The 27,271-nt window shown below is 36.2% G+C and overlaps 1 protein-coding gene across 4 annotated transcripts in view; it reads left to right on the plus strand.

Annotated features, from left to right (window-relative positions):
• The window catches only part of LOC308199452 (uncharacterized protein), a 490,488-nt gene that overhangs the window by 155,723 nt on the left and 307,494 nt on the right, over positions 1–27,271 (plus strand). The window contains exon 1 of one of the 4 annotated variants that reach the window (XR_013954658.1): positions 11,614–11,798. The exons of the other annotated variants lie outside the window; for them this stretch is intronic. The gene's annotated coding sequence lies outside the window, so the exon portion shown is untranslated. Of the gene's footprint in view, positions 1–11,613; positions 11,799–27,271 lie in introns of those variants that run through there. 4 annotated transcript variants of the gene reach the window in all.

Raw genomic sequence — 27,271 nt, forward strand, 5'->3', positions numbered from 1 at the left:
CTGTCACTGAAAGAAAAAAAAAACAACTACACATGAATTTGAATGGAATGCCCCAGATCTTTCTGTTATTAGTGAGAGGACAGACACAGTAACTACAGTTGACAGCTAGTTATTAAAGCAGCTTGAATGTTTTTGTGGTGTACACTGATAGGTTTACAGTTATTTGGAGAAATAGATAAAAATAACAATTTTGACATTTAAGATTTCATTCTTCAGTCTTTAGATGCTCTACAGGTAATTACTAGATTTACCTGTCAGTGAGCGTGTGATATGACAAAGTCTAATTTGTAGTAGGGGACTTCTGAATGTTTCCAAAACATTTTTGTTTCTCTTTGGATAGTATCTACAAATTGCTACTGCTTTGCAGCTGATATTATGACTGTGGAGCTGGCATCTTTTTGAATGAGAGATCAGAAATAGCTGGAAGTTAACATTCATTTTCATCGTGTTTTCTAGTTAATATGATTATGTTGGTGCAAAAATATGTCTGAATAAGAAGCTTACAGATACCTTAAAATTTGAATGTGGAAAAATCCTAGTTACTTTACAGTTCTAATTTTCAAAGACTTCTGTTTTTTGAAAAAATACATTTTGTCGTGCTCCTTTAAAGGAAGCATAGCTGTAAGTAGCAATGTTTGTTGTCTCCTATTCAGAGCAAATGCTCAAAAAATAAAAATACCAGGTAAATTATATATATATATATTAAGACATTTTTATTGATACATCACCGGAGGCCGGTCACTAGTGGTGTCCCCCAGGGCTCGGTACTGGGGCCGGTCCTCTTTAATATCTTTATCGATGATCTGGATGAGGGCGTCCAGTGCACCCTCAGTAAGTTTGCAGATGACACCAAGCTAAGTGCGTGTGTCGATCTGCTCGAGGGCAGGAAGGCTCTGCATGAGAATCTGGATAGGCTGGAGCGATGGGCTGAGGTCAGCTGTATGAAGTTCAACAAGGCCAAGTGCCGGGTCCTGCACCTGGGGCGCAACAACCCCAAGCAGAGCTACAGGCTGGGAGATGAGTGGCTGGAAAGCTGCCTGGCAGAGAGGGACCTGGGAGTGTTGGTTGATAGTCGGCTGAATATGAGCCAGCAGTGTGCCCAGGTGGCCAAGAAGGCCAACAGCATCCTGGCCTGCATAAGAAGCAGTGTGGCCAGCAGGTCTAGGGAAGTGATTGTGCCCCTGTACTCGGCTCTGGTGAGGCCGCACCTCGAGTACTGTGTTCAGTTTTGGGCCCCTCGCTACAGGAAGGACATGGACGTGCTCGAGCGAGTCCAGAGAAGGGCGACCAAGCTGGTGAGGGGTCTGGAGAACAAGTCTTACGAGGAGCGGCTGAGGGAGCTGGGCTTGTTCAGCCTGGAGAAGAGGAGGCTCAGGGGCGACCTTATCGCTCTCTACAGTTACCTTAAAGGAGGCTGTAAAGAGGTGGGGGTTGGTCTGTTCTCCTACGTGCCTGGTGACAGGACGAGGGGGAATGGGCGAAAGTTGCGACAGGGGAGTTTTAGGTTGGATGTTAGGAAGTACTTCTTTACCGAAAGGGTTATTAAGCATTGGAACGGGCTGCCCAGGGAGGTGGTGGAGTCACCATCCCTGGAGGTCTTTAAAAGACGTTTAGATGTAGAGCTTAGCGATATGGTTTAGTGGAGTACTTAGTGTTAGGTCAGAGGTTGGACTCGATGATCTTGAGGTCTCTTCCAACCTAGAAATCTGTGATACTGTGATACTGTGATCACAATCCAATTTCAGTAATATGTTATATTAATTTATGTATGTTATCATTAAATCAGTTTGTCAGATTTTTTAATGGCTAGTTATAACTAAGAAGTGAAAGAAGGGAAGATGATAATTGGGACAAGAAGGAAATTTATATTTTGATGGCCTGGGATGAAATTCTGTTTCTCCTCTTCCTCTTTGTGAACTTGCTTGAGTAGCACAAAATGAAAACAAAAATTGATCTTCAAATTGTGTAGTTACCTGGCTTTCTTTTCTTGGCCATATATCCTTTCCAGAGCCTGTAATCTAAAGTGTTTCCTCATCCCCTCATAAATATCTGTTGTCTTCACAACTTCACGTAAGACGATTCTCTCCTTCCTAAATCACCTCAGGTATTTTCCTTTTTAGCCCTGGAAAACTGACCTCTCTGACCATTTTCTCTTATTTAGATTAATTTTCTGCTATCTGATGTGTTTCCATGCAATTTAATTAATGTTCTTGGCAAACTTTCCTAAATATGCAATTACGCTGGGAGGATGTCATTTTTGCATTTTTGTATGTATTTTGACATTAACCTCAAATTTGCTGGAATGTTGTTCTGAGTGGTTTATTTTTCTTATGATGTACAATTATCCACTGTTGTTAGTAACAAAGGCATACCTAATATTTTTGTATGTAACTTTTAAGAGGGAATCAACTGTGGTAACCCTAGTTAATTTATAAAACAATCTCTTCAGTTAAATGTTACAGTCATAGGTTCCATCTGAAGTTCTACATTTTGCTCTGTACTGCTCCTATGAAGAGCAATGCAAATGATTTTGGATAGCCAAATCAAAGAAATTAATTTTAGTTAAGCTCATGTGGCAAAAGCTTATGATCATTATGGCTTCATGCGTTTTGTACAGGGACTTCTGTGACTAGCAGTTTTAGTGAACACAAATTTTTCTAAAGAAAAAGTGCTTATAGCAAGCTGTAAGGACACTGTGAGAGACTTGGATGAAGGCAAGCTTCTTCAAAGTTTTCCAGTTTGCCAGCAGGTTTTAGAGTCTACTGCTATCATACACCAAACATATTGAAGCTCTGATAAACTGGTTACATTCTAGTTGCCTTCCTGCTGAAGTAGATTGTGTTGCATTTTTTCTATGGTGAGAGGTGAGTGATAAATGCACTTAAATTACCTGTCATGGGAAAAAAGCTAATAACCTTAGTTCTCCAACATAAGTCTCTCTAACTTGGTTTCCAAAACTAGAACTATTTTCAGTTATTAAGTATATTTATATACTTTATATATACTTTATATATAGTATATATTAATTTTGCACTGTAACTGGGTCAGTATATGTGTCTGAGAGGGAAATAATGTGGTAAGTATAAAAATAAATTTATAGCACTTAGCTTGCATGGTGACTGCTGCTCCATAAATATCTTCAACAAAAATTAACATTTTTCAGGCATGAGTGGAATTATTTTGAAAATGAAGGGAGTTGACCAAAAGTAAAAGTGGTGGAGATTGTCTAACAATAAAACACTGGAGTGGATAGAAACTGCTTGGCTTCATGATCCCACATACCAGCACAAAAATGTAAATAAAATAGGAGAGAGGTTATCACAGTAGTTAACATTAATCTTTGTTAAGAGATCTGTTTCTAGTGCCATGGAATGTTTTTCTATTCCAGCAACACTAGGATAATAACCAGCATAAGCAACAAATGAGATCAGGCTACAAGGTCAATCTCTTTTGTGATGATGTCTGTTTGCACCTAGATGAGCAAATGTTCCGAACTTTTTCTTTTACAAAGTCATTGTTTATGTCTGAATCAAGCATTTGACTTTGGAGTTATTTGAGGGGGATTGTCTGAATCCTTTCCAGATTTCACTCTAAAAGAACATGGAGCATCACAAGGTACAAGCATCAGAATTCTGATACTTAAGGATGTTTTATATAAGCTCATAAATACTCAAACAAAATTGCCCTAAAAATAGCTGCCTAGGCTTGTGCCAGGTATGGCTTTGTTAATGTTTTAGCACCAGAGCAGTAACAGTAAAAAAAAAATAAATAAATAAAAAAAATAGGAAAAGAAAGAAAATGAGAGTTGTGAGAGACAAAGAGACAAAACTGTGTTTTTCTGTTTGTTTTTGTAATTGAGGAGAAGAGAAAATTTACTTCGTTTCAGAAGTTATTTTAGGAGAACAACATTTAAAGAAGTTGCACTATTATTTTAAGAATTTAAACTTCACCACCATATATCATTTATTAACAACATGCAGGTTTATGTTGTAGAATTCCTGTATATTTTGGATAGTGTCAGATCAATTTTTATTTCAAGATACATATAAAAGTAATCCTAAAATGAATCCACAGCTTTTTATTCTCAAGATGGTGATGGAGAGAGAGATTTTTGTCATCTTTGTTTTTGGAGTAAATTTCATGAGACTAAAAATATTGTGTCTGGCTCCAAGAATAGCTTTTTCTGTTTTGGCATGAGGACTAGTAATGCATGCTTGAAAAGTGTATTGGTTTATAACATATTAGTTGAGATATGGAAGTGAAATGAGAGTTACAGGATGTCAGAAATCTTTTATGACTGCTCATTTTGTGAAAATGGTTAGAAGATTTACATATAAAGCAGATTTAGGAGGTAGCCAGAACCGCTGCTTAAAACAAGAAAGGTCTGTATCTCTGTATTTATCACAAATATTTTAACAGGTGGAATTGTTTTTCTTATGTCATAGAGAATTACAGTGTTTCAAAACATTTCCTGTAAGTCACAACTATCCTCTCAAACAAATATTCTGAAATTCTAAAAAAAAAAAAAAAAAGTTTGAAACATGTAAAATTGTTTTTGCATGTTTTTTATTTTATAGTTACATTTGCAACATCAGCTCAAATACCAAAAATATTTTTGATTTTTTTAAATTATAAAATTAGCCTTAATAACCTGCTGCCTGTTGTCTTTTTTTTTCCTGTTTAATATATATTGTTAATACATATTAAATAATGAATACAAATTAATGTGTATTTTCATCAAATATTGTGTAAAGTATTTAGGTACAACTCAGAAAATAGCTTTCTCAATTAACTCATTTAGAATTCTGCTTTTCACATATATTTTTAAGTGTTTGGTCAGTAAGTTGGTGTTCTTTAACAAATGAAAAAAAAAAAAAGACTGAATTGTCCCAAAGCTTGCAGCCTAGTGCTGAGTCTGAACATAAATATTCAGAGTGGAGGGCTCAGATAAGCTGTAGCATCTGTTAAGGTCTAACTTTGTCCTTGGGGATTCAAATAGGTAGTTTCAGTTAACCCATACAAAGAAGATGACAAAATAATATGCTGTTCTTATCCAGGAGAATGTGTTTCTTTATTACAAATCTAGTAGACAGATCACACCTGAAGTACAACTTCTACCTAAAAGAGTTACTTAAGTCTTTGAAGGCATGAATAATGAACCTGTTTCATAAAAGGATAACATTAATGTTTTAAGGGAAAATAATACGAATGATTTGGATTTTTTTTTCCTCAAAGCATCAAATAATTTTAGAAGTCTATTCTACTGTTACTGTCCATTAGACTTAATAAAAAACATAAACCCGAAGGTTGGAGTTTCAGTGTTGGTTTTTGCTGTTACTTTTTTTTAAGGGTGTTTTTAATTATTATTATTTAGGGTGTTTTTAATTATTATGATTTGAGGAGAGTGGGTTGATGGTTTGTTGAGGTTGTTTTGTTTGTTTTAAAGTGAACAACTAAAGGTCACTGTAGCAATAATTTAAAGTTTGTTTCTACAGAATGATTTAAACAGCCAACTCCTTTACTCCCTCCTTTCATTCTGTATGTTCCGGTTATTCATTCAGTATTTCATCACAGCCAGAAGTCAAACAGAAAGGTCACTACCTGGGTTACTTGTGTTTTGGTCCACCATCAGTAGGTCTGCCTGCTGCATTACATTGTCAAAGTCAGCCTTTCTATTGACAAGCATATTGATTTCCTGATTAATGTACCTCTGTTTTATTGGCGTTTACTACAGGAGACATAATTTTAATGTTTGTATGATCAATAGTTCCGTCAACCCCATGAATGCCTACTGTTAGCCTGCACAGCTCTAACTATGGGGAGTTGTATATTTCTTGATAAATACTACAGGGAAGTTGTAAACATTACAAAAGTGAAGAAAATTGATGTTCTCTGTAGATTCCTATTGTATTTCACCCCTAGGAGAGAATGCAAAAACCTTCAAGTAATTCTCTATAGGAAGGGAAACCAGCAGGTACTAGCTCTTTGAGCTGGAATATAAATGTATGGGAAGTAATTACTTTTAGGATTCCTATTGTGCAGTCACTTCATCTCAAATGTGTAAATACCCATAAGAGAAATTATGGCTTTTATTCAGTTTTAGATTAAGAAATGACATTTTTAAATACCTTCAGTTAACTTCATTAGAGGAATGGAATTCTGTGGCTGTCATAGATGCTTCTAGACCTGCAGCTATCCATAAATTACACAAGGTACCTGAAGGCATCTACTTAAAATGTAGCTGAAGCAGTTTCTGTTCTCTGAATTGTAATGGGCTTTACAATCACCTGCCTCTTGCCAAATAGTTTTTCTTTCTTCTGCCTGCACTGCTGCCCTGTTTCTGCCTTTTGAAACCAGAGAAAGAAAATAAGAGTTATTTCTTCCTATCAGATAAAGTAGTTAACCCATGCTTTTTTTGCTAGGTTTTAAAAATAAATAATGAGGACAGTGACAATAATTGCACAGTTCAAGAGAAACTTTGTCTAAATATTTTTCAGATTAGACTCTTCCATTTCATTAAAGTTTAGATTGCCCTTTGGTTAGCTGAAAGAGGTATCTCCCTGGTGTTTCTTAGTATGTGAGAACATTTTTGTGTTTGAATATTCTCATGAATAGCATAATTTTGTATGAATGCCCTGGTTAAATCCGTACTGTGTTATCCTTATAAAAATGAGAAGATGATGGCTATTTGTCAGATAATTTATGTATTATATAGCTTACAACCTGTTCTTTCAATTGGGAATCAGAACAAAGGCTATGTATCTAGAGAGACCAAGAACCCAACACTAATTAAGGAAACAGAATGGTGTAGTGAAAGCTATTGCAAGTTCACCTTCTGCTGAAAAGCAAACACTTTCCAATAAATTTGTGAATAAGGAATAAAATTTTACTAAAAACTCCAGCTGTTTTGAAGCATACAAGTTAAGTGTTTTGAACTTTTGGTACAACTTTCAGTCAGTGGAGTGTTTATCACATGCTGCCAGCATTGATGCATCTCAGTGGATGAACCTCTTAAAATGAAAAGAATATTAGCATGGTGACTAAATGCACCAAAATTAAAGCTATGACAGGCAATGTATAAAGTGCTAGTGTGAGAGGCAGTTACCTCCTCTGCTAAACAGAACTAGATAGGAATGATGCCAGTAATGAAGTTTTGCTTAGGCATTAGATTCCCATACGTGCCCGTGGAGCTGTCTTCAAATGTGTCTGTTGTCCTCACATAATTCACTGAAGTAACATCATACACATCTAATGATATGTGTGCCTCTAAGTTCATGTAGCAACAGTGAATGTTTGTGTAAAAAAATAATAGAATATTAGAAGTAGATGCTGCTCCTGATATCTATTTCTGTGGTTGATTTTAATAACACATTAATTATTCGACTTGCGGCAAGCCAGCTAGCTTGAGTCATAAGCTTTTAAGTGATTGTTTTAACTGTTGGAAACTCTTTGAAGCCACAGGATTCCCTGAGGGGTTGCTGATGCTGCCTTTTATGTTGGTGACCTTGGGCTTAGTCCCAACTTAAGCTTCTTTTTCCTCTTTCATGGAGTAGAAATGTGCTGTTCTGAAGTTTCACTAATTTATTTTGAACACTGTGGGACTCTAAATTCTTCCTAAGAGGTTATCAGAGGATTGTAATCATCTACCTCCTAGGCAGTAGTAGGGCAGATGGAGATACAAAGAGGCATGGCAGTTGATGAAGCACTATCTAGGTAATCTAAGTATTCCAGTGCAGGTTGTATTCTTTAGTTTCACTGAGGGAAACATCTCTGTGACAATTTAAGCTTTAAACTGAGGGATTGTAAAGCCTTAAATGCTGGATTTGATCAGATATTGGATTTTGATTCTGTACTTCCTTTGTAAATTGTGTGAGTGTATAAATATTCATTACCTAATATACTGAAGTGTGTCTGTGTACATGCACCTTTTTGTCAAGTTAAGGAGTTTAATATATTAAATCTTTATCTGAAACAGTAATGTAGAGTGATTGAGTTCAGGTATCAGGAAGCAATGACCCTTTTTGGCCTTGGGCATCTTATTTAATTTCCTTGTGATTTGTATCGCTTTTTGCTACATGAGAGTAATTTTGTCCCACTTTGATAAATCCTGGAACAAAAAAAACATGCTTAGGTAAGTACAGAATTAATATTAAAGATTTTTCTTCCCCACTGTTTCACCTTGACCCTTTTTTATAATCCCTTCCAACATAGGTACTAATCTGGAAGAATTAATAGAAGAAAAGAGCTGCCTTTTTCATAAATGAGAATACACTCCTTCACAAACAGTCCCATCAGAACTTGAAACTTAAGTACCATTTTCCCATTTTAGATATCGGTCATTTATTCATCTCCTCCACAATTCAGCTTTTTTTTTTTTTTTTTTAAGCAATCACCATAGCAACTGGAGTTATCTGATGAGCAATGTGCACAGAGGGCAGATACCCATACATGCAGCCTAAGATTAAGAACAAATAAACAGAGAGCCAGGTAAACCAGTGGAGGTACTATATTAGCCTGTCACACAGAAGATCTGAGCCCAAGCTGCAATTTTAATAATTTGTTAGCAGAGAGAAATTTAAAGATGTCGTCCACCTTAGTGGACATTTCAACTTGATTGGTGGTTCTCATCTAAAGAAATCTCTAACTGAAATAGTATAGCTGGTGGATTATGAGATACATAAGAACCGTATGAAAAATTGATCAGGTTTTAAACACTGTTTCTTTCTTTCTTTCTATTTGTGAGCAATGCAGTGGTGCAAGTGTTGTAGGGGTAAAATTCAAAATGTTTCTTGAAAGCTGTGTGTAGCCAAGGAAAGATGTGTGGGGGCAAAGTGAAATGAGGAAAAGTGAGCTTTAAATAATTTTTAGCTAAAGGCTTCCATTTGAACTGAACTAAAAAAGCTCCACAGACTCTGATAGACCGTGACTACCCCAGAAACTTTCACTATCATAAGTATTTTGTATTATGATAGTGATTCGGTTCTTTAGTCATTATTCTTGTTGATTAGTCCTTAATTAATATTAATTGTAATGAAAGACTGCATTGGAGTGCAGTAGCATCCAAAGGGCAAAGCAGGGCTGTGCATGTCAGCCCCAGATCTGTGGAGTTAATGAAGCAGTAACATGCTGCTGTATGAATTAATAACTTCAAGTAAAGGTGCATCTACTTCACCTGCTGGTGCTCCTGTGTTTTCATCCCTGTTCAGGGGGAATGTTGTGTGTTAATTATATGCCCTTTAGTTCCATCTCTTTCTCTGCCTGCCGGACAATAGAGGCCTTTCTATCCCTGTGTTTGACATGTTCTCACAACTTGGTGTTGATCAGGCTACTTCTTTCTATATGTTTTGTGCCAGTGAAAGCAGCACCATAAGAGCAGGGAAAGGTCAGTGTTCAGTTAGCCTGCAGCTATACTTCAACGTGCATATATATATATATATATTTGTATATTCAAAGAGTTTGATTTTAAGTATCATGATATTAGTTGTGAAATACCTGAAAACATATGTAACATGTAATATGGTAAAACATATGTAATATGTTAAAAAGAAAGAGGAACTTAGTGTGTTGTGTCTACATTTTGGTCTAATACAGACTTCATGGTCTCTATGGTTCCAATTTTCTGTGGATCTGAAAAAATGCAAAAGAGCATATTTTTCACATCTTACAATGAAAGAGGGGATGTGTTTTAAATAGCAGCTTGCAAGAAATGCCTTTTACTTGCTTTTGTGATAGATTCCAGAACTCTGCCTGTATGTATGCTTCTGTTGAGGGTAGGGTTAACTACACCTCATCCTTCACCTTCTAAACAGACATTATTTTACGCTACTTTGTGCTGGTATTTTTCCTGATGGAAGTCATTGTATTCTTCAGCTCAGAAGTTGTCAATTTACTTTCTTCTATCCTCACTATAGACCCTAAAATTGTTAGGGGAGGGACTTAGTGAAATTCTCAGTTTTCTGGAGTGTCAGTGCCTGCATCCATCTGCATATTGGATCTCATTATTATGAGGGCGTCTGGGTAGGTTATTTACAGTGTGAATTATAAAATGAGAATGTGCATTTGTGTTGGGCCATACAGCAGATTTAGATGTTTTGGTGGAGAGTCCCTACTTTTTTTTTCAGAGCATATGAGGCCCTGCTAAGGTGCTTTCTCTGCAGAACACAAATATAATATCTCCCACTCTTAGTGTCCAGCATGGATGTTAGCATATGGATCAGGAAGCGAAGACTAGGTATTTCACTGCAAATCCTTTAGCAGGTGGCAGTGTGGAGGAGGTAATGACAAGGAAACAAATAAGTGAGACTTGACAGGTCTGTTATTGACAGCTTTAGCCACTGATTTTCTTCTTACTTTGAGCCTTAGCCATGTGCTCTCCTGCACGGTATCTGAACCTTCAAGACTCATGACTTGCTCAAACTCTGAGCTATGTTTCCCAGTCTTGTCACGTAGACCTGTAAGGAAAGAGGGCATGTTAATCTAGTGTAATTCCTCTTGTGACAAAAGGTGTAAAGCAAGTAGCAACCGTGCAAAAAGCATTTGTAGGGTTGGGACATTAGCAGTGCCTTGGCTGTAGGAGAAAAAAGTTCTCTACCCAGAAAAGGCTGCTGTTTTCTTGTAGTTCAGCTAAGGGGGCAAATTTCATGGTACGGGAATTATATAACCCAATTAAGTGAGGTGACTGTATCAACTTGTGTTTTACAGGGACATAAATAGTTAATTGAAAACAGACATCTCTTTACATTAATAACAGTCATGAACAAATAACTATTAGACATTTTTTACAACGTGGAATTTGGAAGAGGAGAGTCTGAAACTGGTTCTGTAGCAAGTAGAAAAGCCACAAATTTGGCAGTTGCAGAGGAATTACCAACTTTAACTTAAAAATCGTTCAAAGCTACTAAGGTAGGAAAGGGAATGTCCAAGCACTTAGGTACAGAGCTTATAACCTTCCACCCCTCACTCTTCAGGAAAATCTATATACTGAAAAGCCGATCTTACTGTTAAAATGAAGGTTCTATTCCAAATGTAAGGAACTGAGTAAGACTAAGTGTTCTCCTGATGCTTTTTTATCCTAAATCACTGGGGAAATTTTGACTGCTCAGGAGAGACTGATGTATTTGAAAGTAGCTTTGTTGTTTTCTACCTTACTTAAAAATAACATACAAGCTCCTCTGTCTTTCCTTTCAACCCAGTCATCGTATGCTTTTAATTGAACATATAAAATCAATATCAATTTAGCAGAGATCTAAGAATCTATGACTTGAACAGTAGGTGTCTAATGGGAACAGCAGGCATTTGCTGAATAGCCTTTTAAGGGTTGGTATCCAAAGTTCAAATGTTTTTAAAGGACAATGCAACAAGCTATGAATGCTCTTACGCAAGGTAGAGAGAGAAAGGGGTGCTGATGCAGTGGCAGTTCAGATTTAATTTTTTTGGCTGAACTTTGGTCCCCAGTCTTTTACCCTTGCAACTGAAATTGCTGTGGAAACTTGTAAGGATAAATGATATTGAAACCTTCAAGCATGATTTAGTGTTGCCAAGGTAACCAATTGTAATTAATTTTAAGCACCAGCTGGCTTGTGATGAGTATGAAACCTGACAGAGGCTCTCAGAAGGACTGTTTCCCATTTTCTTATCTGCAGTAATAAGGATATGAGAATTTTCTTTAAATATAGCATCTACAACAACAAATCAAGCCACAGCTTTGATATTGGTCAGTTAGAAAGATCAAGAAATAGCTTCCAGACGTACAAGTAGACAAGCAGAAATACGCGGCAAAAGATCAGGATTTGTGAACTGTAAGTTGATGGGCCAGGGAGACTGGTTAAAACTGCTGCGTGGTTTGTGTAGAGTAAGTACTCTGTGCTACTGCTAATGGGTGATTTTGGTTTAACTAAAACTATGACAATGCCTACAAATAGAGGTTATTCGAGTGTAGTGTGCTTTTTCTTTTTCCTTTGCTTTTATAAGAAAAATATGTCCTTACTGTGGCAGTGACTTAGATTGGCAGCATGAACTTTTGTTTCTGTGTAGGGCATCATGCAGCACTTAGCCGTGATGGACTCTCACAAGACAAGAGGCTGTACGCAGATTAGAAGCCACACTCACTCCAAACAGTTGAGAAAGGTTTGACCTATGCATGCAAACTGCTTTGCCCAGGGGCTTTTACTGGGAGAAGATCCTGCTAATGGAGGTAGTTGAGGAACTTGCTTAAAGACTGTCTCCTGCTTGACCTGTATTTGGCCAGTATTAAGTACCTACAGTTCCTCCCATGGGACAGTTTGCAAATGCGTTCTGAGCACACGGTGATAAAGGCCAGAGTGGATGGCACATGAAAATCTGTAATTTACCTGTCTTTTAGTACCATGTTTATGGAATAGATGAGCTTTCCCTTTGTCATCTTCTGATTACTTTCATATTGCCAGGTCAGTATATTCAAATGCTGGAGATTGTGACTTTCACTGTGTGTAAATGACCAAAAATTAAGACGAATTGTTCTCATCAAAACTTGATGTATCTAAATTCTAAACAGCTGTTCCATCCATGAGGAAAGTGAAGTGCAGGGATGGTAACAGTAAAAGGTTATGGAAAACAGTCCAAGATTGGGGTCATAAAATTACTTCATAAAATTATTTAATCCCCTGGACGAATAAATATCTATTGGAAGATCTAGGGAGAGTTGAGTCTGAGGTTTTATATAGGTGTTAGCTATTTTGTTTCATTTCAAAGTGTTCAGCTGTATGTGTCAAGCTTTGTTACACTGCATGTTTTAAATTACTTTTTGTTCTTTAATTATTAGATAATAATAGGTCTAAAAATTAATTATTAGACCTATTGAAATTATTATTAGCAGTAGTTAAGATATTGAGATTTGAATAAAAATTTTGGAAAAAATTAGCTATTAAGTACCACTGCTAAATAGACAGGTTTTCTTATTAAAAATGTTCAACTACCAATACTAAATCGAACAGGACATTAATGTTCTTTATTCAAGAAGTTCTGGTTCATGCCTGTAAATATGGTGCTGCTAGATCTTAAGCTCTTCATTGGAAAAGATTATGCTCAACAATTTTGTCTCCTACTTACAGTACACTGATGGTTGATAGGTAAAATGCTAGCATTCAGGTGGCCGCTCTTACCAATTCAGGTAAGTTATGTTATGAATTCAGATGCACATTTCTATATGTCCATCTCTGTAGTGTCCCCTCCACCCCACCCCACCTCCCCCGTAATGATTTATTTAAGTACATGTATATCTGTAATTTTATATGTGTATATTTCTTCAACTTGTTTATATTTACAAGCTCTGCCTCTCACAATATTTTCAAATTTTTCTTTCATCCCATGGCACTAGGAATGTTTTCTTTCTTTCAGTGTTGATTTTTCTTGAATCAGTGCTATGATTATTGCATAACTCCTGGACTCTATCATATAATGACAATCACAGTGATTATCCAAACACTTAGCAATATAAATAAGTTTTCTCCAAAATAGTAAAGCAGAAAAAGAAAAAAAGACTTTATAGTCTTTATGTTCAGCTGCAAGCACAGAAGAATGACAAAGGGCCCAAATATTTAGAAATTGAGATAAGTTACTGATATGGCTTGATAACTTTGCTTTTTTAATGTCATCTTTGGTCTGAAAAGCTAGTTTTATTCTATATGGTGGAGTAATACATTAAAGCAATCACAAGTTGGAGTGCTTTTTCCTTAATTTTTAAAAGGGAAGGTAGTCTAATCCAAAAGATTGGCTGTTTGTTGTTGTTGTTTGTTTTTTAATGTGAAAATAATTATCTGATCTTAAATTATTACGTTATTAAACTCAAGTAAGTAAAATTCCTCAAATTTTCATTTAGTTTTCATGCTAGTCTACTTAATCACAACTGAAAGCTTAAGTATTGTGAAAACTAAAACATTCCTTCTGCTCAAGATGAACATCTTTGAAAAATAAATTTCTTTCCCGGTCCTACAAATCTGAGCAGTACTGTAGTAGGTATATAGGTATCTTAAAATTTAGTTTCAAGTCACAGAGATTGAATAAGCATTGTTACTTCAGCCCTGTACAAGGCATGTCATAAACTGGAATGACTCTGATTCTGATCCTGTTTATGCTGGAGTACATCCATGAGAAACTAATGAATGACACTAATATCATGAAAGTTAGGGAAATTATTGCTGAATTATTCCAGAATAACTGAGATAAGAATCTGTCCTGTTTATTGTTCATCTAATGAGACACATTTCTCATGTCTTTAATTTCGCTGAGTAGGGCTTTGATTGTGGAAAGTTAATTTACATGAAAAGGTGGTGGTTGTAGAATAAAGAGGCAATTGCAAACATACATTCCATGGGTAAGTTTACAGACAGGACACTTAGGACTAGAGACAGCCACTTACTGTAAGTGCTATGGATGCTCAGTGGATCTCCTTCAGGACCAGAATCAGATGTCTCAGGCAGAGCGCCTGGACGGTGTCACACAGTTCTGCACAAGCCTGTCCTTCAGCTGCTGTCTCTGGCCAGTTACGTCTGGCTGCATTCAAAGCACAGTGGGAGAAATTTTACTGACATCTTTTCTTTCTTCTATTGTGTGTCTTCAAACCTTTTTAAGAGAAGGGAATGCACCCAATTAAAAACATTTTATCCTCATCCCCTTGTAGGGGGGAAAACCATAATATTTATGTCTGTCACAGTTGTTCTTTGTTCTTGGCAGGTTTTTGGAGCAGGAGCCTGGAACTGATGTAATTCTTTAGGGTTTTACTGATACCATGAGAGTTCTGAATGGCTGTCGTAAAATGGATCCATATTTTAAGTTTAATTCTTCCGCTATATAGAAATGTAGGAGCAACATCAGAAGTGCTTGTTAATCTTCAGTATTACAGGTCCTTCTCCAAACCTGCATCACTAATGGTATTCTGGCTTTAAACTTATTGAAGCTGGGGAATTTTCTGTTGGTGCAGACCACCAGACACCAGAATCAGTCCACCACAGTGGCACAATGACCCATACATAATTCGGAAACAGAATATGCAATAGAAGGAAAAACAAAATAAAATAAAAATGCAGCTTTTCTATTTGCTCACTTAATTCTACATGTGAGGCCCTTTTTGGTATTTTTTTTTCTTTGTCCAGCTACAAATCAAGCTTGCTTTCACAGCAGATCTCTAAATCTAAGTATTTAATGTCTGTTCCCTAATTATGCTTTCAGAGCATGAACACTCTGAAAATCAAACATTTATTTTGAAAAGTGTTGTTCTCATCAGCAGTTGATTTGCCATATAATTAATTCTTTCTGAAAGTCGAACATTATATTTTGCTGTGAATTTAGAGAAATAAGAACTACTCTATCCAAATAAAATTTTGTTTGTACAGACAGAAAGCCATTGCTAGAATACAGATGATACCTGATTTGCTCTTAATAGCCAGTAATGCCTAGATTCAAAAGCACCTGTTTCCTGACTTTCTTTAAACTTCTATTACTTTTCTTATTCATCTCGAGTCATTCAAATGAAAGTGCAAGAACTTAATCAGGTGGAACCCTCCTAATTTTTTTAATTGGTTTTGCCTACAATTATACTGAAATGGGGATAAATTCAGTGTTAAATGTCTTTATTGAAGTCAATCAAGTAATGTTTGTGCACTCATTGAGAAACTGGCCTTCAATGCCCACTAACAGAATGCACACCTCTAGCTTAACAATGAAATATAATCAGCATGATAGATGTTGTATTTTCGGTAACGAATTATTTATAAAGGCAGATGGATTGTTAATTCTTTCAAATGCTTGGTTATGTGAAACTTGTGTGTGAGAATCCGTGTGATGGCTAGACAAAGAATTGAGAAACTTCTAAAAACTTTGAAGGATAATGTTTGAGGACTTGGAGCATTTGCAGCCTCGGGCTATTCCATGAAAGAGCCACAGCATTACTCTGAAAATCAGCAGCACAGTTTTAAAGAGTTGTTGTGGGAGTATTGAAGGGAGTAGGGGGGATGGCTTAAAAGTGTTTGACTTCTAGTATTTCTGCATATGTACAAGATAAAAAGCATTAGATTATTACTATATCTAAATCAGTTTAATTTTTATGTTATAAAATTTCTTCGGATTTTTAGACAAGAAACAGGAACGAAAAGATTGGGGATGGGAAGTGGTGGTGGAAAGACCCCTTCTATTCTATGATTCTGTGATTTTCATGTTAAAACAATGTGAGAGTAGGGCTTAAAACTGTTTGGGAATGATATTTAGTTTCAGTAACATGTCTTCATGTTATAATAAAGTCTCTAATAGGTTACTTGCAAAAGTCATGACATACAATAAAATCACACACACGTAAAACAGAACATTAGGTTTTGTTATCAATGATTTTATTTCTGTCTTATTATTCCATGTGGCTGAGTTGTATTTTCTCCATATATGTCTGTTCAGTTATAAAGTGAATCTTGGCAACAAAGTCTCTGTCACCCATGAGACTTATTCTGAATGATTGTCTCTTAATAGCTCTCACATTGAGGTTGTTTATTGCCAGCAGCTGAAATTGAGGGTAGTGCCTGGCAGCCCAAGAGAAGCAAAATTTCCAAATTAAAGTCTCAGCACTTTTCATTTCTCAGGGAGCTTTTACATCAAATGCTCTTGGAAAGCCAATAGAAGTCATTTTAGCAATTTAAATCACAGTAAATGATTTTAAGTTTTTTTGTTTACTAAATCAGTTTTAGTAGTTAAGATACTGCTTAAAATCAGTTAGGATTTTGATGTGTATCTGGAACATGAGCATCAATGAGGGCTGAAATGCAAAGCTGCATAGATGGGTTTTGTGCTTTTCCTCTCTCTATCATATGCTGCCACTGGTATTCCTGCCACTGATGTTTCTGAAATAAGATCCCTGTGCTTTTGTACTAGCTGAAGTTAGGAACAGAGCTTGCCAGGAACTGCTGAGGTAACAAAGCATAATCTTCGTTATGCTGATCTTATACTGATGTCATTGACCACAACTGAAATGTGTAGTCCTGTAACACAGTAATACCAATGGATGTGTGGGTGAAATTTGTAGGATGCAAGAGATGTTAGAAAACATGTGAGACCGAGAGAAGTGAAAATGGAGAATGTGGGGGGGGCGGGCAGGGGGAGTGAAAAAGCACTTCTGCCTCTCTTTCACTCCTCTGAAATACATAGCTTGGGGTGCATTTTGTATACAAGCTATTTACAACAAAACAAAGGTGGTGGTGGTTCTTTGCCCTCTACAAGGCACATTGGTTTCATCTGATGAATGCAATGTACAGATCTGCATTAAAGAGGTGGCTTCTTGATCTCTAAGTACCTGTTCTTCCTTGCTAAAGTGGTGTACTGTTCACTAGCAGTATGTTGATAATGTATTTTAAACTGACAGAAAAGAGTCAGAAAATACTAATAGTATAATTTTTACTGTGCTTCTGAAAAATGCCAGATCCTTGGTTGACTGCGTCTTCATGGTCTGCCTGTCATTTTCTTGCTACTTTCTAGCTGTTTTGTTCTGAAGAACAGAGGTAGTACGAGGATTCCCTGACATACTTCCAAATGAGCCTTCCTGTAGTTGGCTCATTCTTATATGGAATAAGAGTGTTGTTGTGTTTTCTTTTTCTTGATTGTTGTTTTGTTTTGCTGATATGTTTTAACAGACTGCTGGTCAGATTTCATAAACTCCTAAAATCCAAATCCCCGGCAAGTCATGGGATACTACACTGTGTGCACTGTGTGTAATGCTCATGGGGGGGTGGGGGTGGGTACAAAAAAAAAATCTCTTTCCAACTCAAAACTAAAGTTTCTTGCACTGATGACTTAAAAATTGGGCAATTCTACAATATAAGACAGCTTTAGAAATGAGAGAGTAACTGGACTTTGGAAAGAGGTGATTTTCTTTTCATGCTTAGCAAGGTAATGCACCTTGAGATTTATTTCTCATCTCTAATGCAGTTTTGACAGAATAACGGTACAGAATGTACCTGCTCTTTTGCTTTTATCAGTTTCTTTGGAGCATAGCATGAGCACAGGCTGAAACAAATGCAAGTGGCATAGCAGCCCTCAGAATTTTAATTCATTTTATCTCCTATATAAAGCAGGCCTTACCAGCCACACATACTTTAGGAGAACTCTGTATTGCAGAGAGGGACTCTTCAAAGGGCCTCAGAAGAGCTGGAAGGCAAAGATCTGTGGTAACACATCGGAATAGGTGACTTGGGTAAATGAGGAGCTTTGTGACTTGATCCAGAATAGAGTAAGAGAGAGAAAACCCCTGGCTTTTTTCCTGGCAATGATACAAAGAATGAGGCCGTGGAAGTAAGTGCGGACTTTCTCAAATTCTCTTTCCCTTTCCATCCTATTTCATTCAATACAAAGGGTAAGTGGCTACACTGATCATTAAGAGGTTGTTGACACTTTCTCCCTCTACATTTTTAGAGAAAAGTTGTCATAGACATAAGCATCACAATGTATCCCTGAAGTCCATCAGCTGAAAGGCCAAATGTTTGTTAAGAAAGAACTGGGGCTTCATGATGGTGAGAGAAGGTGGGCCTGCCTATAATGGTTTTAGAAATTCTGATGGAAACTGTTACATTGCAGAGAGCTGCAAGGTCTGCAATCGTCACAAAACCAAGAGAGGGCAACTTATTAGTGACTGAAGTGATGTATATATGTGTTTGTGTATATGGTAACAGCAGAAGTAACACTACAGTGGGTCTAGATAAGTACCAGTAGAAGGGGAAGAGCTTTCAGGGGGCTAAGGGCTTCCTCATGCTGTCCAACACTGCATGCATAAAGGCAAAGTGGAATAGAAGAAAGAGAGCTATAAAAAACAGGACGTGTAAATAGCAGAAGAGAAGGCTAAGATTTAAAGAATGAAATAGTGGTAGGAAACAAGGATGGGAGAAGACAATTTCTTTTTGGTATCTATTTTTCCCTTAAATAAACAGGTGACATATCCATTTTAAAAGCATTAATTTATACTCCAGGGATTACTGCTAAGTGATAATATTTATACACAGTGTTGCAAATCTATCTCCAGCATCTTCCTTTGTGTAGGGCAAGACCACTAATTCATTTTTTTTACTGCATTTACTTGACATTTTGGAATATATTGTAGATAATGAGTTGTGAACAAGGAATGCTCAGTATGTTAAAGACAATGTAGTTTTAGGTCAGCCACTCATCAGGAAAAGTTATATTTTGCATTTGCCATGACTATTTCTTGACATAGTTGTCTACAAATAGTCTCAAAATAATGAGGAACTGATACGCTGAAAATATGCAACTGATTCAAAAGGGTTGTGTCTGAACAGTGTTTTACATATGTGTCATTGCAAGTTTTTCCCCTGAGGTCACTCTTTTGGACCTCAGAATGATTGACCTCTATTCCAGAAGACAGGTTTTAAATGTAAATCCGTTATATATGCTGCTTCTGGTTTCTAGGAGTAAAAAGGAGTTGTTAGTTTCACCTGATGTGTTATAAGGTGATGGATATGTGGAACTGGAAGGAACCTTTTACGTCATCAAGCTTAGTCCCCTAATCCTGCAAATTCCACCTCACGTAATTCCTTTCATTAATTTAATGAGTTTTATGTTCAAAGCGGTCAGGAAAAATGTGGAAGACATCTCTGTTTTAATTGTTAGGGTTTTTCTTATTTCTAGCCTAAATTTACTCATAAACAGCTCATACCTGTGTGTTTATTTATTTATTTTGTCAACACAGACCTTTAGCATCAAAACTCTTTAGAATAGTGTATCCTTTGGCTCTAGTTGTAGTACTTCTAGATTGGTTTAAAAAACATCCTGTCCCCCTGCTTACCCTCTCCATCCCCACAAGGAAAACAAAACAAAACCTTGTCAGCTCTTTTGTTTTCCTGTTCAATCTCTCAGTCCTTTTCTTTACCAATTCTGGTTTAAATAACTCTTTCCTCAAGACAGTCAATGAACATGATGAACATGGATCCAGAGAATGCCTTTTACAGTTTTTTCATTTTTCTTGCTTGACGTATCTTAGGGTCATATTAGGTTCTCTTGCAGCTATACCACTTTGATAGGTCACAGTCTTTCAGTATCAACTTTTCTTTCCTCTACATCATTTCTTCAGATGCTTTCCATATGTGAATTCCAAGTTAGTCAGATAAATGACCTGCCTTTTATACTACTGAATTTTGCTGCTTCTACTGCTGTCTTAAAGATTTCCATCTCTCTGACTGATAACTTCATCTTCCTGTTTATTAAAGGTACTGTGTCATTTGCTTGCTCCTATTTATGTCCACATCATTGATGAGAGTACTAAATAAAATACTTCACAAGAATAATCCTCGAAGAGTTTTGAAATCCCTGTCTCTTACTCGGTGTGTTCCCTTTCACTGCTGTCATTTTCTATCTCCTTTATAGTCCTTAATTTCTTACATGTTTTAAATTCTGCTGCTAATCCTCATTTTCTGTCTTTACTACTACCTCTAATGTGACACCATCTGTAATGCTGATCTGAAATCCTGTTAGATAAGCTTTTCTTTGTACTTCACTTATGTTATATTGAAAATCTATTGAAGAAAAGCTATCAGGTTAGACAAGTGTGATCCATATCTGGCAAAATCATGCTGTGTTAGATCTTGTTTTCCAGTTTCAACCAGTTTTTAATCCTTTTTTCTTGCAAAACTTGTTCCAGAGTTTTTCAATCTGTTGAAGGTGATATATTGTGAAGGGGATCATGTGTGTGTGCATTTTTAACTCTCTTTGAGTGTGTGCTTTCAAAGGGGCAGTAACTTTAATGAGAGTTAGCTGCAGGAATAAATGCACTGCAGACTGCAAGGCTCCTGGGTGTTAAAGTAAATTGGTATTGGAAATTAGTTTTTAGACTACTAATAACAATGCTAAGCCTCCTAAGTATGTCTAAATAAACCTGAGATTTACTCATATTAAATAATACTGGATCAGGATTTTTTCCTGTTTATTGTACTAGAGGCTCAAATTAAATTCAGCAGATAAAATTATGCCTTTTCAGTTATATCTGCTTAAGTATCATGTGAGCCATAGAACACTACAGAGTGAGCATGTCTGCAGAATTTAAAATTTTGCTAAAGGTCAAGGAGGTTTTTCTGCATCCCTAGAAAGCGTCCACCTGATATTATGCAAGTACTGACAGTAACACTAGGACAACTTAAAAGTCACCCGTTTAGTTTCAAAATCCATTCTGTTAAAAGATGATGTTGAAATTATTATGTTTGTTCCCAATTCCCCCATCCTGCCCCCATTTCAGTTTTCTTTACACACTGTGCCAGTGCGTTTATTATCCAATGGAAATATTTCTAGCTTAAAGTAGAGCATGAATGCCAAGGGTATTTAATCACAACAGATTTTGATTCTGTGTAAACATTAATTTAGTAATGCGAGGCAGCTGTGAATGGTATTAGTGGATGGAAAGTGGATTTTATTCATATTCGTTAACTTTCTGGAAAAATTATCTCTTCTCATGCAATGAGGTAAGTGGGGAGTGGATGTTCTTGCTTATAGGATCAGGGGCATCATCTCAGCATGAAATCACACCACCACTGATAAGTTTTTTCTTCTCTGTTCTGCAGTTCAAGGGAACTTTGAAGTCCACATATATAAAAGACTAGAGTAAACTCTAAATGACCATTTACTAAAAGGAAACCCATTTGCTGTTTAGTATTTTACAGCACTGCTGAATAGGTATTTCAGAGATGCAAAAAGAGAACACCTGTCTCTGCAGCACCTAAGGGAATGGCATGAAGCTGTATCAGGGTAAGTTCAGACTGGATATCAGAAGTTTCTTCACCAAGAGGGTGTTTGGGCACTGGAACAGGCTCCCCAGGGGAGGTCATGGCTCCAAGCCTGATGGAATTCAAGAAGCATTTGGACAGTGCTGTCAGGCACATGGTCTGCTATTTTGGGTGGTCCAGTGTGGAGCCAGGTTTTGGACTCAGTGATCCTCGTGGGTCCCTTCCAACTTGGGATATTCTATGATTCTATTATGGGATACTCTTGGAAGATTTCTGCCAAGTGTTCCATTCAAATATATGTTCCATGAGATGGAATTTGGGAAGTGAAACAACTGTGAGTGCAGCTCATGGTTTTCTATAGTAGTTGATCAAATCATTCTCTTTGACCAGACACTCAGTTCCTTAGGGAATCTACATATTCAGTGAAAGAACAATGCAATGTGCTCTAGCTCAAAAAAGTCAACAGGCTTCATTACATCTTATCCTACTTAGTATTCTATTTAACTTTTTGTTCCATGGACTTTTGAACAATTTTACAAAATTTTGACTGCTGTGAGGTTTTTAATTCATTTAGAGATGCTTGAATTTAAGCCAATTAATTTCTTTTTTTTTTTTTTTTGAGTTAGAAGAAAGAAGTGACATCATTAAAACTGGAGTTGTAGTTACTGTTGTATGTGCATTTTTTTCTGATGTTCATAGAGATTATTTGATTTTGTATTCAAGTAAATAGATTAGCAAGAAGCATTTCAATTTGTACTTTTAATTCTGACATTGCTTTTATTGCAACTTACTCTGCCACCTGATATAGCGTGGATTAATCACACCGAAAAGGTAGTATACCAGCAAACTTAATTGGTATCACTGTAAGATTAACTGAAACATTTATTTCCTGACCTAAATCCACATCTTAAAGTTTAATTAAAATAATGCCAACTGCTGTGTTTCTTTATTGTCTTGAACCAAACCAAAGTCTTATGGACTTTCTAGAATAGAAACAGGTACCACTCAGTTAAAAATGGATTAAAAAATAAAAAAAAGCCCCAACAGAAAATGAAATTATAAATGTAGCCTTATTCTTATATGAGGACAGCATGAATTTATGGCATGATAAGAATGGATGTCAGTGTTTATGCCATGACATTTATGTCAGTGGTAAGAAAAAAAATATCTTTCCAGTTAAACTTTAATGTTTCCAGTTTAAACTAATGAATTTTAAATCCCCAATCCTCAAATTTATTGAAATATAAGGGTTTTTTTAATTTAATTCAGGCATTTTAGAATAATTTTCTCAAGTATAAGGGGAAAAAAAGTAAAAAAAAAAAACCAAGCACTTTTAAAAGTAAGCATGGCAATTGCTTTTCCTTTTATGTTTAATTACCTTACTCTTCATTTTCCTTTGAGTTTCTACATTTTCTTCCTCTCACCATTCATACATAGATATCTTATGTAAGAAATTTTAAAAAACTTTTTTCAGTTAAGCAGGAAGTTGACATGATCTACACTCTTACTGCTGTTGATTAATATCTCAGCGTATTAATCTGTTTTGGAGTTTGGTCCTAATAGTTGCTATTCCCGAGAATAATGGGAAAAGGTGATAAAACTCCTCAGTGATACAAACACTGTGGGAACCTGAATAGCTGTTGTTACTACTGTTGGTTGGTACTGCTGTGCTTAGAGGTAGCTGGAATATTAGTTTGTCTGCTTTAAGGGATGCCATCAAGTTGGTAACATGAATTACTTGGCTGCTAGTATTGTTCAGTTAATATATGGTTTATTAACTGGAAGGAGCACCTCCTAGTATTCTTTTAGAGGAAGGTTGAGTCTATTCTCAGCTGAAAATAGTTAATATCCATTCATTGCTTATTGTATGGCACTGTTGCTGTTCTTATATGTCATTTTTGATACATGAGATGTGGATTGTATTTCAGCTTGTATTAAATCAATGATACTTTAAAATCTGTAATTTCATTGGAAATGTATTAATTGATAGTGTCATGAGAAAGAGCGGAGTCATTTTGTTACAGTGAAAAAAAAAAAGGCCATTTAAAGGTAGTACTGTTGTATACTGTATTAGTAGCGGTCATTAAATGTATGCCTGCAACTAGAATATCACAGGGTGATGGTCACTTAGCACTAAGCACAGCTGCTGAGCCACATGCGTATGAAAATGGCTGTGGGCCCGTACTGAACCCTATGGTCTCTCTGATGCACTTCCTTTTGTTTAGAAAGCTCTGAGTAGGATAAGCTTTGCGTATTGGGTTTTGGTTTTGTTTCTGAGGGAGAGTAGGGGATTGCAGTTGTGATGCGGTGCATGTCTCTGTTGCTTCCTGATAATTTCTGGATCTGTTCAATGGTTTCATTCAACCTGAAGGGAATAACTGAAATCTCAAAGATGTGAAATTGTTACATATTTACTAAAACTCTTTTTTTCCCTCCCCTCTCCCACATCTAGCAGGTAGTCTCTTTCAAGGAATGTGTAACGTTTGTGTTTTCAGTGGCTGTTGGAGAGCAGGGTGCCTTTTTGTGATGTAGTGCGCCAGTTTTGCTCTTTTCAGCTGCACAGGCTCACAGTTGTGAAACTGGAAAACAGAACATGCATTAGAAAGCTTTGGTTTTGAAAATCCCTCTCATTCTTAATCTTGGGATACTGTATGAAATTTCTTTACTCTTGCTGTGATGTCTGGATGCTTTAGGAAACATGGAATGATTTGAATAGCAGCAGGTCAAAGTTCCCTCATCCTTTTATGTAGCAAAAGGAAAAAAAATGTGCACTCTCTAGTGATCAGACACACAAAAATTTACTGTGAATGAATTTTGTTTTAAGTTGATGGACCTTCTTTGTATTATGTACTATGCATCCTTGTGAGGCTATTTTGTGAAATACTGTATGTACCTCTGCAGGAATTAATGTGTCTTATTTCAGAAACAGAAGATCTGTTAGGATTTCCTAATGAAGGTAGACTATAAGGAGTTCCTTTTTCTCGATTGGCAATGGCAAGCATTAGCACTTTAGACTCTCAGAATTGATACCCTGGAGTGCTAATTTTTATCCAGTGAATGGCAAAATAGGTTAAATAATGCAAGGTCACTGCTATGTTCTTTTTGTTTTGGGAAAGCTGATTTTAAAAGGTCATTCTGTCCTGCTTTGTGTGACAAGATGGAAGACTTACATTTTGTAAATGGATGTGACATGTAACTTAGCCAGAAACACAAGGAATTGAAAATGTTTCTTGTGAGCACTTGTACTACATAACTGTAACTTTAAACCTGCATTCTGGTGATGTGTTTAAACAAATTGATACTAGTTGAAAACAATTTTTAGTGTCTTTTGGTGAAATGTCATTTCAGTATGTGTTTGATAGTTTTCCTTTGAAAAGGAAAACCTTTTCAAAACTTCCTGCCTTCCTGTCTATGCATTCTGTCCCAGCAGCTTCTTGCTCAGGGTAAAATAGAGACTTTTTTTCAGATCAAGTGTGTGGACTACATTGACAGTTTAAAGGGAAATAAAGGAAAGACCTTTTCAGCTATGTCAATGAAACACAAATACTAGTCCATTGAAAACAAAATATACAGTGCATATAGCTACCAAGATCTGCAAAGAGTTGTTAAAAATTTGGAGCAGTGTTTATAATAAAGTAGAATTTCTCTGTCAAATATCCTGCCTTTCATTAATGTTGATTCAAAACAATGATAAAACGTAATACTTTTTTATATAGGCAAATACACAAATTTTCTGTAGTCTTTTTTTTTTTTCTAATACGTTTTAACTTAAACTCTGTTAAAATCAGTTTGAGGTAGCATTTCTATGCAAACAAATAAAAATAAACAGAATTAATAGCTGAGAATCTTTACAAGTGAAAAATGCTTCGTATCTTGACTGCAGTTAATTTTTGAAGACTGTTTGCAGTATTTATGTTAAAAAGGAAAATAAAATTAACAACAACAACAAAAAAGATAATTAATACTAGTGGGTTTTATAATGAGATTTACATGCAAATCTTGTTGTAAGACCATATTGTTTTCACCTTGGATCACAATTCCAGACTCTTTATTTAGTGGAACTTGGTTTTCTGTCTTTATAAAGGCCATCATTAACTGAACCAAATTCCATGGCTCTCAGACTATTACAGCCTCCTAATATAAATTCATTTTCTTACTATAGCATAATGAGGTTTCGTAATCAAAGGGTAGGGAACGTTCCTGGATTCTTGAAGAACTCTTCTTGCCCTAACTGTGATGTAATTTGAAGTTGCCAGGATAGCCTTTTGCTGTTTTCCCTGTATTCCCAAAGAAAAATTGTAAATTGAGTATTCCTTAAAAATAAATAAATAAATAAATAAATAAATAAAGACTTCTTTCCCTAAAATACCTTGTTAAATTTGGATCTGTATGAAATATGTTTCCGTTTCGCCATTTTCCTTTCAGAAGTTGTTCATTGTGCAGTATAAAGGACATGATATTTGCAGACATAATCTTTACAGAAAAGCTAAAAATATGGCAGAAATGAAGAGCTGTGTAAGTGAGAAAACTCTCCCTTGAGGCAGTCAGATTCTATCTAAAAGTCAGTTGGAAACATACCTACGGAAGAATTAAGGAGGAAAAAATGAACCATATTAACTAGAAAATCCTATATTACAATCACATTGTGGACTGATGTTCAAAGAACCATTCTAGGTGAAATTGCCAACAGTCACTGTGTTCTACAGAGAATTGCCCCTGTTGCCTGGGATGTCTTTTATATGTAAAACGTCTCTTCTTTTTTTTTTTTTTTTTTTCTCCAGCTATTCATTCCTGGTTAGATGATTTGTCGTTCCAGTTTTAGTACATATCTGAATGACTGAAGCAAGATTAGTTTCTTAATTAAGTTGCTATACTCAAACATGTTATGGAACATATAGTTCAATATTATCGTTGGAACTATTGTTGTGGAACTAAAAATATTGTGCAAGTTGAAGATTTTTTTTTTCCCTAACACTTTGCAAATCTCAAACATTTTGCAGGAACACAACCACTCTAAAATGCCCTGGAAAGTGGGGAAAAACAAACAAACAAACAAACACAAAAACAAACAAAAAAAAAACACTACAACAGCAAAAAGAGCAGACACTAGAACTATCAAAGTAAGATTCTAAGGATCTTTATTTTCAGCCATTGCTTCAAAACAAATACATATCTGTGGCCCTGGGAGCTACAGAGCAAGTCTCTTTTGTACAAGCACTACTCCAAAATGGGTAGTAACCTAATGTAGTAGTCAACCTGCTGGAGGGACACTGAGGCAGATTTTGAGTGTTTTGTTGTTCTTTTTATCCCTGCTGTTGTGCTAATAGTCAGGGTAATGTGCTGTGTATGTGCTAGGTGGATTCCTGTTTCCTGCTGACTTCAAAACTTCGCAGGGCTCAAATATTCTGCCAGTGGCTCACAGGGAGTTGCAACTGGCATATTTAATCTCCAGCTGAAGCATTTCCCAAGTTTATTGGTTACCTGCTGCATTAATTTTCAGCATTCTTTTGACAAGTAGTTTATTTAGTGTGAAGTTG

Source organism: Anser brachyrhynchus, assembly GCF_964034855.1.
Source record: "Anser brachyrhynchus genome assembly, chromosome: 8".
In the NCBI taxonomy this organism is placed as follows: domain Eukaryota; kingdom Metazoa; phylum Chordata; class Aves; order Anseriformes; family Anatidae; genus Anser; species Anser brachyrhynchus.